Source organism: Procambarus clarkii, chromosome 40, assembly GCF_040958095.1.
Source record: "Procambarus clarkii isolate CNS0578487 chromosome 40, FALCON_Pclarkii_2.0, whole genome shotgun sequence".
NCBI lineage: Eukaryota > Metazoa > Arthropoda > Malacostraca > Decapoda > Cambaridae > Procambarus > Procambarus clarkii.
The window spans coordinates 25,123,390-25,128,389 of record NC_091189.1 but is presented as its reverse complement, the minus strand read 5'-3'; positions in this window follow the sequence as shown (position 1 = coordinate 25,128,389).

The window sequence follows — 5,000 nt, the reverse complement described above, 5'->3', positions numbered from 1 at the left end:
GGCGGCATTCACTCCATAAGACTTCAACTGTCGTGACATATCATGCATTGTGAGGACTTCAGTATTGTCATGTCCTACAGCATGAAGCCCATGATGACCGTAACCCCGAAATTTGCAACATTAATCATAAGTTATATATTGCATTTGTTGCTTGACATTTGTTAAAGGGTTTTGTATTAAGCAGTTGTCTAACATTGTTTAACATCTCGTTGTCATATCTTTGGCTTTCCGTTGTCATATGCCTAATTTCTCATTTTCATATATATATATATATATATATATATATATATATATATATATATATATATATATATATATATATATATATATATATATATATATATATATATATATATATATATATATATAGTATCTGTCAAGTGTTGAGAAGCGTACAGAGTATCTGTCCAGTTCCCCCCCCCCCCAGTGGGTGTGTGGGGGGGGCAGACGTGGGTGACTTTTACCCATGAATCCTCATTCCTCACATTGAGTAACATGTAACAAAGAGCACTGAGTTGGGATCGAACCTTCGACCTGCTTCCGTCTGCTCCTCCTCTTCTTCTTGACGGTGGCTTCGTCTAATCCTCCGCGTCTCTCTGAAGGTCCTGCGTTTAATCCTCCTTCATCTAATTCTCCCCGTCCGCTTAATCCTTCCCCCCTCTGTCTAATCCTTCCTCATTCTGGCTAATCACCCCCTCACCTTCGTCTAATCCTCCCTCCTTCTGGCTAATCACCCCCTCACCTTCGTCTAATCCTCCCTCATTCTGGCTAATCACCCCTCAACTTCGTCTAATCCCCCTCTGTCTAATCCTCCCTCCTTCTAGCTAATCACCCCTCAACTTCGTCTAATCCCCCTCTGTCTAATCCTCCCTCCTTCTAGCTAATCACCCCCTCACCTTCGTCTAATCTCCCTCTGTCTAATCCTTCCCCTCTGCCTAATACTTCTCCCTCTGTCTAATCTTCTCCGTCCGTCAAATTCTTCCCCGCCGGATTATCCTCCCCTTCCCGTCAAATCCTTATCTCCCGTCTACCGCCTCTCTAGTGCCATCCTTCACCCTGGCGCCAGCAGTGACAGAACCTTCACCAATGTTTTAAAGCTTTTCTTAAATTATCTTCTTTCCAAATTTGTGTTTTAAACCCATTCACGTCAACCCTTTGTCACTGTTGTCTAATATACTAACTCCCGACCTGTCTCCCCTCTGTCATGTCTGGTACATGACTCTCACACTCCCACCCGTCCCCAGGAAGCAGCCCGTGTCAGCTGTAACTCCCAGGTAGCTCTTTACTGCTGGGTGAACAGTGGCGCCAGTTGAAAGAGAAACTTCCCATTTGTTTTTGCCTCGGACGTGAATCCAGCCCTGGCCCCTCGATTGTGAATCGCGGACGTAGACCACCGGACCGTGTGTGTGTGTGTGTGTGTGTGTGTGTGTGTGTGTGTGTGTGTGTGTGTGTGTGTGTGTGTGTGCGTGTGTGTGTGTGTGTGTGTGTGTGTGTGTGTGTGTGTGTGTGTGTGTGTGTGTGTGGGTTTACCTAGTTGTATTCACCTAGTTGTTCATGCGGGGGTTGAGCTCTGGCTCTTTGGGCCCGCCTCTCAACTGTCAATCATTCAACTTATTTTTTGTCCACATTCACACACATCGCCAGGAAAAAGCCCATTGCAGCTGTCTAACCCCCAAGTACCTATGTACTGCTAGGGGAACAGAGGCATCAGGGTGAAACTCTGCCCATTTGTTTCCGCCTCCGCCGGGGAGCGAACCCGGACCCTGAGGATTACGAATGCTGAGCGCTGTCCACTCAGCCGTCAAGCCCCGTCATACGTGTGTGCGTGTGTATGTGTACTTACCTAGTTGTGCTTGCGAGGGTTGAGCTCTGGCTCTTCGGTCCCGCCTCTCAACCGTCAATAAACAGGTGTACAGGTTCCTGAGCCTACTGGGCTCTATCATATCTACATTTGAAACTGTGTATGGAGTCAGCCTCCACCACATTACTTCCTAATGCATTCCAGTTGTCTACTACTCTGACACGGAAAAAATTCTTTCTAACGTCTCTATGGCTCATTTGGGCACTCAGTTTCCACCTGTGTCCCCTAGTGCGTGCCCCCCTTGTAGTAGTCTGTTTTTATCTACCCTATCAATTCCTCTGAGAAACTTGTATGTGGTGATCATGTCCCCTCTAGCTCTTCTGTCTCCCAATGACGTGAGGTTTAATTCCCGTAGTCTCTCCTCGTAGCTCATACCTCTCAGCTCGGGTACTAGTCTAGTGGCAAACCTTTGAACCTTTTCCAGTTTTGTCTTATGCTTAACTAGATATGGACTCCATGCTGGAGTCCATATCTAGTTAATATGTGTATGTGAGTGTGTGTGTGTGTGTGTGTGTGTATGTGTGTGTGTGTGTACTCACCTATTTGTACCCACCTATTTGTGCTTGCGGGGGTTGAGCTTTGGCTCTATGGTCCCGCCTCTTAACTGTCAATCAACTGATGTACAGATTCCTGAGCCTACTGGGATCTATCATATCTACATTTGAAACTGTGTATGGAGTCAGCCTCCACCACATCACTGCCTAATGCATTCATCTGTTAACTACTCTGACACTGAAAAAGTTCCTTCTTACGTCCCTGTGGCTCATGTGGGTACTCAGTTTCCACCTGTGTCCCCTTGTTCGCGTCCCACCAGTGTTGAATAGTTCATCCTTGTTTACCCGGTCGATTCCCCTGAGGATTTTGTAGGTTGTGATCATGTCTCCCCTTACTCTTCTGTCTTCCAGTGTCGTAAGGTGCATTTCCCGCAGCCTTTCCTCGTAACTCATGCCTCTTAGTTCTGGGACTAGTCTAGTGGCATACCTTTGGACTTTTTCCAGCTTCGTCTTGTGCTTGACAAGGTACGGGCTCCATGCTGGGGCCGCATACTCCAGGATTGGTCTTACATATGTGGTGTACAAGATTCTGAATGATTCCTTACACAGGTTCCTGAACGCTGTTCTGATGTTAGCCAGCCTCGCATATGCCGCAGACGTTATTCTTTTTATGTGGGCTTCAGGAGACAGGTTTGGTGTGATATCAACTCCCAGATCTTTCTCTCTGTCCATTTCATTAAGTTCTTCATCTCCTATTCTGTATCCTGTGTCTGGCCTCCTGTTTCCACTGCCTAGTTTCATTACTTTGCATTTACTCGGGTTGAACTTCAACAGCCATTTGTTGGACCATTAACTCACTCTGTCTAGGTCATCTTGTAGCCTCCTACTATCATCCTCTGTTTCAATCTCCCTCGTAATTTTTGCATCATCAGCAAACATTGAGAGAAACGAATCTATACCCTCTGAGAGATCATTTACATATATCAGAAACAGTATAGGTCCAAGGACTGAACCCTGCGGGACTCCACTTGTAACGTCGTGTCAATCTGAGACCTCACCCCTCACACAGACTCGTTGTCTCCTGTTGCTTAGGTACTCCTTTATCCAATGGAGTACCTTCCCTTTCACTCCAGCCTGCATCTCCAGCTTTTTCACTAGCCTCTTGTGTGGTACTGTATCAAAGGCTTTCTGACAATCTAAAAATATGCAGTCTGCCCACCCTTCTCTTTCTTGCCTTATTTTTGTTGCCTGGTCGTAAAATTCACGTAACCCTGTGAGGCAGGACCTGCCATCCCTGAACCCATGTTGATGCTGTGTTACAAAGTTCCTTCGCTCCAGATGCTCCACTAATTTTCTTCGCAAAATCTTCTCCATCAGCTTGCATGGTATGCAGGTTAGGGACACTGGCCTGTAGTTCAGTGCCTCCTGTCTATCCCCTTTCTTGTATATCGGGACTACGTTAGCTGCTTTCCAAATTTCTGGCAGTTCCCCTGTTACCAGTGATTTGTTATACACTATGGAGAGTGGGAGGCACAGTGCTTCTGCTCCTTCCTTTAGTATCCAAGGGGAGATTCCATCTGGGCCTATAGCCTTTGTCACATGTGTGTGTGTGTGTGCGTGTGCGTGCGTGTGTGGCACGCGTGTGAGTGCAGAGCGCTTGACATAACCCCTCCTGGAGACCCTCTACTACAACGTTGCATAAATGTGTTGGCAGCACGTAGCTGTACAGTATAAGGGGGTCTCGCCATACCGCCATGGACAAATGCCCGCATGTTTATTTTCATTTTGGAATATGTTAGAGTGGCCGTGAGCGCGTGTGCGCTGAGCCCGCTCAGGTTGTAAAGGTTTGTATTGACGCGGCGCTCAATGGCTGTGGCACCTGAATAACCTGTACACCACGATATATGCAAATTAAAAAAGTGGTGAAAAGAAGCAAGATTTTTGTTGATTTCATGGATATATGTTTCCCCTTGTGGAGGCATGGTGGGGTGAGGGGGGGGGGCAGGCTGGGGAGGGGGGACAGGCTGGGGAGGGGGGGGGGGGGCAGGCTGGGGAGGGGGGGCAGGCTGGGGAGGGGGGTAGGCTGGGGAGGGGGCAGGCTGGTGAGGGGGGGCAGGCTGGGGAGGAGGGGCAGGCTGGGGAGGGGGGGCAGGCTGGGGAGGGGGCAGGCTGGTGAGGGGGGGCAGGCTGGGGAGGGGGGTAGGCTGGGGAGGGAGGCAGGCTGGGAAGGAGGGGCAGGCTGGGGAGGAGGGGCAGGCTGGGGAGGGGGCAGGCTGGGGAGGGGGGCAGGCAGGGGAGGGGGGCAGGCTGGGGAGGGGGCAGGCTGGGGAGGGGGCAGGCTGGGGAGGGGGGACAGGCTGGGGAGGGGGGTAGGCTGGGGAGGGGGGGCAGGCTGGGGAGGGGGGGCAGGCTGGGGAGGGGGGCAGGCTGGGGAGGGGGCAGGCTGGTGAGGGGGGCAGGCTGGGAAGAAGGGGCAGGCTGGGGAGGAGGGGCAGGCTGGGGAGGGGGCAGGCTGGGGAGGGGGGCAGGCTGGGGAGGAGGGGCAGGCTGGGGAGGGGGCAGGCTGGGGAGGGGGGCAGGCAGGGGAGGGGGGCAGGCTGGGGAGGGGGCAGGCTGGGGAGGGGGGCAGGCAGGTGGGGGGGGGC